The sequence below is a fragment of the Mycetomoellerius zeteki genome, unplaced genomic scaffold (genome assembly GCF_001594055.1).
Source record: "Mycetomoellerius zeteki isolate Tzet28-1 unplaced genomic scaffold, Tzet1.0 scaffold297, whole genome shotgun sequence".
In the NCBI taxonomy this organism is placed as follows: Eukaryota; Metazoa; Arthropoda; class Insecta; order Hymenoptera; family Formicidae; genus Mycetomoellerius; species Mycetomoellerius zeteki.
This window is the reverse complement of record NW_017257279.1, coordinates 234088-245616: the sequence shown is the minus strand read 5'-3', so window position 1 is coordinate 245616 and position 11529 is coordinate 234088. Positions and strand designations below refer to the sequence as shown.

The 11529-nt window shown below is 32.3% G+C and overlaps 1 protein-coding gene across 1 annotated transcript in view; it reads right to left on the bottom strand.

Moving 5' to 3' along the window:
• dysc (whirlin protein dyschronic) overlaps positions 1-11529 on the bottom strand; it is a 111579-nt gene that overhangs the window by 84987 nt on the left and 15063 nt on the right. The window lies entirely within an intron of this gene.

Genomic DNA, 11529 nt, shown 5'->3' with positions numbered 1-11529 from the left:
GGGGTATGTACGACTCATGAAAAATTTACAAATAATGCTTATAAATAAGACATAAAATGACACAATAACTTATAAAATGCATATATAAAATTTTATAATATTAAGGAATAAGAATGATAAATATGTATATGAAGTAATTAAATAATAATTACAATCTTCCTACATATATTACAAGTGTTATGACATGAGGTACATATTTCATGTAATATATTTATTGCATTTAGTGCACTGAATTCAATCTGCGCACTTTGTATGCTTTGGGCGTAAATCCCGTCCGCTAAAAATGCCGTATATCCCAAACAAGCGGGATATACAAGACAATAAACTAAACAAAGAATACGAAGGCAAAGCACTTGTATTTTGCTATAAAACATGCTTTACTTATTCCTCTACACGTATGTATCACGAAATAACCACTAAGTCTTTTACACGCCCTACAGTAATCATTTTATGTAGATTATAACTTATGATGGCGCTACTTATTGCAGTGACAAATCGATTCAACTCACAATAATTTCATTAATATTAACAGTAAGAAGCTGAAATCATAACACAATACTAATATAATATAAAGGCATGTAACAGAATAGTTACGGGAAAATTATCCCCACTCCATCTATTTTTTCTGACTTCTGTGGCGTAAATCCCAGCGCGGCGTATTTGCCGGAGTTATCCTAATATTTAACATTAGACTTCAAGAATTTTCGCTTTTTTCCCTTTGTATTTTTTTACATTTTAATTAATTTGGTATATTTTTCGAACCAAATTATAAAATTTTCCTTTTCTTTCTCTTCTTTGTGTATATTTTTATACTTTAATATTTAAAACAACATTAGAACACAATGGTAAAATAAAAACTTTTTATGTGACACAATTAATAAGGAACAGACATCTAATCTTTTGAGAATCGGAGTTTTCTAACAAAGTAATTTATAGAATATCTTGTTCTGTAAATGTTTTTGAATTCGATTCTGACAGCCGAATTCTAAATTCAAATTTCAGAAAAATAATCTGACAATTTTGAAACTCGATTTTAGAGATTCTTGATATCGCAGAGTTTGAATGTAGCCCGAAAATGTCGAATTTTAAAAAAGTAGTAATCTCCATACAGAAAGATTTATAATGTTACAGAACTCATATTCAGAATTGGAAAATCAACTTGGAAATCAGTTTTACTACTATCTGTTTGTGTAGCACTGATGAACTTTAAAACGAAACTGAAAACTTCGTATTTTGCTTCACATTAAAAATTCACAATTAAAAAGTCGAGTTGTGTGTGTGATGATCAGATTATTTTAAAAAATTCCATCCGCCATATTGAATCCAGCATTTTGAATTTTTAACCTCAGATTTGAATGAAATTATTAAAAACCATCCCATAGGCCAAGTTTCATAAAAATGCATAAATAAAAATGCAAGCGTGCAGTTTATAATGGGTCAAAATAAATGGGGTCACCGATCCGCAAGAGGTTAATAACAAAAAAGTTCCAGGGAAAATTTACATGGAAATTAATGATACCGAAACTTTCGGTTATCAAAAATGTAAGATAGGCAGCTTTGTTCGAAAATATTTAACGATTTTTCGATGTCCCAAGAGAAAAATGTTACGCTGTGCACGCTTTTACATTAATATATTATGAGGTTAAGCAACAGCAATCCTTGACTCGAACACCCGAAGCGGCTTAAACGTAAAAGCCACGGCCTGAATTTCAGGGATGTCAGCCAGATCGATCGCGATTCTCGTAAATAAGTCAGGAGACACCACGAGTTCCCGGGAGACATTTTCGTGTTTGCAAAGAAACTGCTTCGACATTCAAATGCCACATTAACACAATTGAAAATTTTATTAGGGAGGCCTTTCTCATCAGAAATCGCGTTCCCGTCGGAAATGGGAACGCAAGAATTTCTACCGCGACAATCGAGCGACACGCGCAAAACTCTGATATGCGTCCTTTCTCTAAAAAAACTTTTAATATATATATATATTTGTACTTATAATTACATGATATAATTATGATTATTATTGCTACAATGTTAGCAAAAAGAATTATATTTATAGTTCTATAAAAAAATATATACAGCTACCACCGAAAATAATTATAAATATAGTTATTATTACTATAAAAATTGTTGCAGTTACTATAATTTAACTATAATTTATAGTCTTTTTTGGACCAATCATATTTTACATAATAAAATAAATTGGAAGTTATTTTTATAGAGAGAAAGAGAGAGATAGTCATTTTCAGTGCTAATTATATATTCATTTTTAATAAAATTATAACACTATAATTATTATAAATATAATATTACTAACAATTATAGCAGTAATAATCGTTATTATGATACCATGTAATTATCACAAATACTAAAAATATTTCTCTTGGTGTACATCATAAAATTTTCTAAGAATAAAGAGCTACATACACTAAAGCGCTCGTTTGCGGTTTTTTATGCATAATTTCTCCAAAATCCAAGATCATGTAGAAATTCACTAGAAATATCATCCTATTTTTTTTTAAATATTTCTCTGCAAAGCGGCGTAATACTTTTTACTGTACAAACATGGTGACGTGATCAAATCACGACAATCGCTCTAATTCGAACTCATTGAAGTTGCAACAATGAATTAATTATCGTAATGATGGAATAACAGAAACGCGAAATCGTGACAATCAAACGTATTTACGTCGCTAGGCAATTAATCACGTGTTTGTTACTACTTGTGGGCATTGTATGTACGCGTGTAGGTATGCGGAATTTAAAGATTAATATTCAAACGACGCCGAAGGTGCCTCCGAATAATTTAGATGGTTTTTTTTCGGACGTGTCTTGGCCATTTACTGAAGCGTCCTCCACGAACGCATCCACGAATATTCGCGATTTATTTTTACACCGCGATCGATCGCAGTTTTTTCCATTGTTATCATCGGGCTGCCGTGACGCGAACCGATTACGTTATCGATTCCCGCAGGACGGGAATAACGGGACAATTAAATCCGTCGCGAAGAGAAACTTCCTTGTCGTGACTGTCTAGTGATTTTAGATAGGATCTTTAACGTGAGACCCGCCGTCGCGCCGTGGCCACAGTAATGACATCATTTTCTGGGACAAACTCGCTGTAACTCCCTAATGGCCTCATGCAGGAAGTCTTCTGTTATCGTCGGAAGAAAGTTCGGTTGGTCCTAGAGATAATCGCTGATAAGCCGACAGCTATATACGAGAATGTTCAACCGAGCAGTTTTTTCTCGCGAATTCTTCGATCGATTTAGAAAGGATACCTAGCAGGTAAATTAACGTTGAAATAATTGACGATAAATGTTTATTAGATAAACTGTATAATCCTGAATAATGAAAAGTTAAATTTTTTTAAAGAAGCTAAATATATTTTTTAATCTTAAACTTAAACTAAGCAGTTTAGTTAAACGTATCTTTTCAAATATTAAAGTAAAACTTTAATTCCTCTGCTCTTTTTATCAAATTTACTGATTACGATCGTTTGGGTTAATATAATCAGAAGCTCTAAAAAATAAGAAATAAACAATTTTCATAAAAAATATCTTGTATTAATAGACAAAGTTATAAAATTATAGAGAGAAAATTTTTTTAATAAAATTAATTTTATGTTATTTTTTTTAGGTCAAATAAACCCGACCAGGATTAAATAAGAGAAGAGGTATTGAATTTATTTATAATTCTAGTGCACTTATTAATTTTCATGAAAAAGTAAAATTATTTTCTCGTAAAATTATATGGCTTGCGTTTTGTTTAATCATGCAATTATAACACAAAGTATTTCGAAACATGCAACTTTGTGCTGTATTTTATATTAGTTTCATAATAAAATAGCAGAGCAGCGTTTATATATTATATAAATTATTGCAATTTCATTATAATACAATTAAAACAAATATATTTAAATACATTTCTCTATAAATAATTTGACATTATCTTCGTGTTATTTTCAATATTATCGTACACATTTTATAATTAAAAGTGTTACATATTTTTGCAAAATAGGAACGATAACGATTGTGTTATTCCCAGCATTCGCCTTGAAATTAAATTCCCGGCATTCCCTTCTTCGTCGCATTATAATACAAGGGAGAGATTAAGTCGTCCTCTACGAATGCGTAAAGGTCGCGCGGTAGGCTTAGCATCATTTGACATCGCAACAATATCTTCTAATATCGTCGTCACTTCGCGCTGACAATCAAGACAGTTTCGTCTATTGCGAGGCAAGTCCCGTGCCAACCTTGACATTGATTGTGAGAAAGACTTGTTTGCCGCCGGAGGGGGGCGAAAGGGGGAGAAGTTGAAGTCGCCCGTGCCGGACGCTCCTGCGGGGGTCACGCTGGAGGAGCCGCGCGGTGAAGGGGTGGACTCCGCGGTGAGGGCTGTGTGTCGTGTGTTCCGTCATGTACGAGGGTGGGCCGATCAATACTGCGACTGAACACCTGAAGCCGACTTCATTCAGTCGACACCTCCATTTCATCCCCCTTCGTCGGGACCGTTGGAACTTTGCTACTACACTCAGCGATTATAGTGCACGTATACGTGCCGCCCGCAAGGGCCGCGATTAGAAACTGCAACAGAGCAATGCGATAGCGGAGCTTATGCTGGTTCGGTGGATGCCAAGGTGAACTCACCTTTTTTTACCTTCAAGAGAGATTTAATTCCGTAAGTATTGTTCTGTACTAAGAGAGAAAAATGGTTGCAATTACCATCAATTAATACAGTTTATAATCATTTTCAGTACTAAATACATTTTTTGATAAAAAATATTACTTAAAATCTAAGTGAAAATTAAAAATCTTTAACTGATTATTTAAAAATGCATTAAAATAAATATAATAAATTATTTCATATAATAAATTTATGTAAAAATATTTAATAAATAATTAGATTTATTTAGATTTTTAAAGAATTATTTGTCATTAGAAAATAATTAAAAGAAAAGAATTCTTTATGAAATTAATTATGTAAATTTGTATAAATTAATAAAATATTTTAATGTGTAATAAATAATAATAATCATAATTAGTTACAATAAAAAAAAATATTTTTTAGTAAAAGTATAAATGTAATTATTATTATTAACATTACAAAGTGACAAAAACGTTTAACCACGAAGTTCTGTGTGTTTATCAAATTATTATTTATTGACGTTATTTATCATTTTTTATATCAAAATGACTATCGATATTAAAATGACGACAAATAACGTCAGTTAACTATCTGGGTAGTAACGTATAAATATATTTAAATAAAAAAACAAACTATGGAATATTAGTTACATCTTACTAAACACCATAAAGACTCTGCATCAAAAGATTTTCATTGGTTGGTGAATTTGAAGACCGCTTTACTGGCTGGAAGAATTTATCCATGGAAATATGCAGAGCCATCGTTGATACGTTCCAGAAATGCTTTGAAGCTTGTATCTAAAGGTGACCATTTTCAATGTTAATTATATTTTTTGAAGTTTAATGAGATATAACTAACACTTCAAAGTTTGCTTTTTTTGTAAATGTACGTCATTAATGATTCGATAAATACAGACTTGTTGTTAAACTGCTTATTATCCTGTACAGCAGCACTAACTATAATAAAATGAAGCTCTTAATCATAATTATTTTACCGTGTATATAATTACAGTTATAAATATCAAACACTTTTCTCTCAGTGTGTAACAGAACGATGGTGATATCAACTGGTGTATTTATATACGTAATTTAATAAATCGGTATTAATTAAAAAAGAACTAGTTAATTATATAGAACTGAAAATTTACATCCACAAAATAAAATTCTAACGACGAATAACAATAAAATGAACAATTATTATCACTAATATTATAATAGTAATATTTATAAAAATAATTTTAACCGTAATTATTTTGTCATGCAATTACAATCACAAATTCCAAGAACTTTTCTCTCAGTATATGTAATAGAACAATGTGGCACGTACCAACTAGTATTTATATTGAAATTTAATATAAATCAATATTAATTATAAAAGAACTAACTAAACAGAGAACTGGAAATTTGTACAAACTAAAATTCTGACGATAAATAACGATGAGATGAAAAAGTGGAAACAAGAAAAAGAAATGAAAATAAAAAGGAAATGGATCTCTACACACATAAAATTTAAAATAATAACTTTTAGAATTGCATGATAAAATCTACGAGATAAGAGATACATGTCAATTTACTAGGTCAAATATAAACTAAAGCATATACACGATGATCTCCCAAGATAAATTGGACCTCCTAAACCCAATTGCACATTAAGATACGTTTAGAGTTAAGATAGTCGCTTAAAATTGGACCGTCGCTTTCGGTATAGCATCATATGCGCGGTTTGTACATAACTTTTAAGCATTACGCGAGACGCGCGTGTTTAGAATTTGGTCGGCGAGTACGCGAAACGAATTTATCAAGACACTCTTCCTCTTCCTCGTCCCTCGGTTGATAATTTCGGTGACGATGGTGGACGATAACTAAAAATGTGTCCCTTGACAAAAGGTGAAAGGTGGCGCAATACATTTTGCCCGCGTCGTCGTTCCATTTTCTTTTAAAGTTTCGTTTAAAGCGGCCATGCGCGCGCGTGAACGATATAAAAGGGCGATTTTTCAGGTACATATCCTCGTCCCCGCGACCAATATACGATATGTATCGTATGTATCGATTACACGAAGAGCCGCGATGCGAAAGACATTCGACGACGGTTGGTCGGCGCGTCGATAAATGGTAAAAATTTACATTTCGTCGAGCAGGCTGACCGAGTGACGGGGACCATTTATAACGTTCCGCAAAAGAGAGTTCCGCGGCCGCGTCGCGCTTTATGCAAATCTCGCTGTATCCGTCGGGCGTGCCCAAAGAAATGGAAATTTCCTCAAAATGAAGTTATACATATATCTAGAACGGTGGAATAAAATTATCCCACCTGACACGGGAGAGTAACGTACTGTACTTACATTTATCTCTCTCTGTCTATCCCATTCCTTTAATTTCAAAATATGATATGATATGTAAATTAATACTTTATTAGATATATTTTACAGAATATAAATTAATATTTAACCTTTTATTATTCATATAAAGTGCACCCGCTGCTGGTCCATTCCGTCTTATAAATTCGTTGAACGCTATTTATTCACATTATTATATGTATTTAGCGCAAATTATTTATTTAAAACAAATTTTGCATTTTTCTCTGTCTAAAGGAAATATAAAATATTATCAATCTTTATTTAAATGTAAATAATTGGGAACAATAAAAGGTGAGCTGTAACTCTGATAACACAATTACATCAAAAAAATGTTCTATGAATATTCTTCGAAAATTTTAAAATAGTCTGAAAATAGGATATAAAGGACATTCTAAGAACATTTATAGCATATTTAATTGAGATTGTTTTGTAATTCTAGGAAAGTCCATAAAACATTTGAAGAATTTTCCATGATAATTGAATGGAACATTTTATGGATTTGTTTGTCATAGAATGTCCCATCAAATCTTTATAGAATATTTTGAAAATATTCCATGATGATTTGATGGAACATTTTACAGATTTTTCTAGAATTACAAAAACAGTCTCAACTGAATATGCTACAAACATTTCTTATACTTTACACGTATCTTCTGAGAACATTCCAAGTTCCCAGAAAATATTCACAGAACATTTCTAGAATGTAATTGTGCTATCTGGGTAATGTAACAGTAAAGTTGATAAATTATACAAGTTGATAATTGTACAAACATTATTTAAACATTATTTTGGCAGAAAAATTAACTTCCTAAATATTCAGCGAACGGTCATAACGTTTCTTGGTAGCAAACATCGCACCGAAAGAATAGCGGTTTCGTGTCTATTATCCGGCAGCCTCGCGCCCTATATCCGCGCTGTTATTCCGGCGGTTTGTTAAACGTTTCACGGTTCGCGAGGACTTATTTATCGCGGCTGCATTGTTAACGGCGAAAAAGCCCGCGGCAACGACAAACGGACATGAATTGCGAGCCCGTTGCGTCGGATACTCCGCGCTGCCTCCGGAATCTCGAATTCGCGCTCGCTCCCGTATAATTGCGTTACATTCCCGTCACGTCACCGCATCGCCCGGCGTTGTGATTGCAGCTAATCCTTTCACGGAGCGCGCTATTCTCGGCTTTTCAGAACCGTGGCGGAGGCGACCGGGCGAAATAAGGACGTTGATTCTCAGATAATATTCCGCAGGAGTGCGGTAGCAGATTCTCTCTCTCTCTCTCTCTCTCTCTCTCTCTCTCTCTCTCTCTTCCTGTTCCCTCTGTCTCTCTTTTTTATTAAAGAAAGATCAAATAAAAAAGGACCGCGGTAATGATTCTGTTATATATACGTACTAAATTCTTTCATTCAGATTTTAGCTATTTAATCATAAAATCCTGTGGCGTCTTTTTTACTCCTCTCTTTTACTTTTTCCCTTATTTTTTTATCTCTTGAACATCAGAAAAATCATTAAATCTATATTACTTTCTTTCAACGAGAATATTGTAATTTCTTTTCCGATAATTTAAACTTTTTAAATATATGACTTCTATTTAATGAGTTCTAATACTACAGTGATATTTATAATATTAGGTCTGCCTTTTATAATTAAATTGTTAGATGAGTGTAAAATTCATAATTTGTTATTGAAAATTCGAGCAACTGCAACTTGGTTAAAAATGAACAAAATTTAAATTTTAGGAAAGAGTTTTAAAGCTTAAAATGTCTACCTTTGAAAGGTCACTATGGCTTTTGAATTTTTGTGAGTTTAGTAACTTTTACATATAGGAAACTACGAACTGGACAAAATGAGAAATTTTTTTCTTACTTTGTAGACCTGTCGCATACCAAAAAAGACCTGCGAAAATGTTTAACTTTCTAACATGAAAGCTTAGAGTTTTCTCTACAAAATCGTTTTATAAAAAGATTTTTTGTTACCGAATTATCAGGATTAAATAAAAAGGACATTTTTACTTTGATTGTTTATAACTCTATTAAAAATCATCGCATCGCAATTCAAGAAACAGATTTTTAAAGCTGAGACTTTGCTTTAACGAATAGTATAATTGCTATTTTCAGTAAAATATTATGTCCCGAACTTACATAAATGCTTTTTTTTTATCGGACATAAATTTTTACATTGACTCAATAGTGTATTTCACTTCCCGTACTTACAGTAAAATAGATGTGTTTTTTTAGAATCACCCGATCGAGATTGAAACATATGTTTTAGAGTTATCATTGTTTATTAAAGACCTTGCTTGACTCGTAGCCATTTATCGTGTCTTTTTAAATATAGATACGCATTTAAAATTTAATGAAAGCGAGAAAGAAAATTCTAGTGCAGCAACAAAAAACAAACCTGTAATTATTTCAAATAATAGGACAAAATAGCGTTGCTCATATATTTTATCTAGTCTGTATATTCTTAAAATATATTCAACATTTTTCATCTCTTGTAATCTGAATAATTCTGAATATAACTGGCGAATTTAATATTTTTCTTTCGGGAAAATCTGTTGCCGTGTCTGTCGAGCCTCGTAGAGACGAAGCTCGTTGAATTTCGCGCTGTAATTCGTAACTTGTTTGAGTTAATTAACAATTTTTTTATCCGCACTCCGCTACGTCACGTTGAGCATGGCCGCCATAGGCTCTATTGACCGTATATACCGGTTGTTCTAAAAATAATCCCGGTTCATAGTCTTACCGTCTCCGATAAAGAAGCCGATCGGATACAGTTAGATGCACGCATTAAGGCGCGCAGCCTTAATTGCAACGTGGAATACGGAATTAACGCGACGCGCCTGGAAAATGATTAAATTCGAAGGACTCGAATGAAATATTTAACACAAACTCTTTATGTATTTTTTATTTAAAATACATAAACCAATAGAATGTTGCGAAATTTAGCGCGATATAATATAACTCAATCTTTAAGAAACTCAAGACAATTCTAAGACTGAGAAGAATTAATTAAAATTAAATGAATTTTAATGAATTTTCTCAAGATATTTAAAAAATAAATTTTACAATGCATTGAACTTAATTATATTTTTTTAAGATCTAGTTTGTAAAAATATGCAAATAAGAAGCGCATTTTTTCCATAATTTAAGTTGAGAAACATTTCTGCTATATATTTTTATCTAAATAAATTTATGTAAATTTTATAAAAATCTATAATAAAGAATTTTATATAAATATAATTAAATAAGAGAAATCCTAGTTTTTAGTCGAAGTTTAGTGATTAAATTGTGATTATTATGAATTTATATACGTATCGGATTCTGCAAACCGCGCGCCGAAATTTTTTTCGGGTTTGAAACGGTATGAATAGAATCAGAGTAGTAATGTCACATAATAAATTGAGAAGCAATTTAATAATTTTTGATGCTAATAAGCATCTTTATAAGAATATTAATAATGAGAATCTGACGTTAATGAGAATCTTAAAACTGCGAAAAATATTGTCTCAGACGTTTTTCCGGAAACAAGAAAAATAGGATTTTTCTTATTTAATTAAATTTATTCTCTGTAAATAATATTTAATTACTAATTTATAACAAAATAATTTTCATTTACAAACTGTTTAAAACAAATAATTTTTCTACAAACAAAAAATATTCTACAAGGAAAAAAGTAATTTTATATTATCATCATTAGCCAACAGCAGTCTAATTGAAAATAATCTTGTTTTTATTCAATATCAGAATTAACCCTCGCGTAATTTTTTTGAATTACGTAATTACTTGCGTGGGATGTTTATAACACTTCAACATTATATCTCAGTTTTCATTGTTTTCTTTAATGATTTACAATTAAATAAAGATAATAATATTCTATGCATCCTTTAGATGAAGATAAAAGCAAAATTATCTTATTAAATCGTGAAACAATATTTACGCTAAAAATAATATCGTGTATAAATAGCATTTATTCATTCAGCGAATTTATATAAGACGGGGGTGTCCTGAACACCCCACGCAAGTAATAAGGGAAGTGAAATAACGAACAACGTTTTTTTTAACAGGAACGTGATGATGTGTTTGTTCCATTAATACTATTATTGTGAATTAACGAGATTATTTTCAATTATTCTTCTGTTAATATACAGCATCGTTTGTTTTTAAGTGTGTACGCTTTAAAGAAACAAAAGCAGAAGATCGTTAAACTGTGTTTTGCGGAAGCTAAATTAAAAGGTGAGTTCAATCGGGAGCGAGGATATGTGATCCGACTGTCGATTCGCCCCGGAACTGCAGTCGAACGCGGCGAGCGCATTCTTCCCGCAAGTGTTCGCCGATATTAAACGTAACACTCCGAGCGCGCACGTCGAGGAGTAATTCCGAAAGCCATTCGGCGGATATTGCATTCGATAGGGAGGCGGCGGGCGGCCTGCATGTCCCGACATGTGGAACGACATGAATTTTCCGCGGAAATTTCCTCGGAAACCGGAGTGGCGTGGCGCGGCGTGGCGCAACGCGATCGCGCGTATGCACGCCTA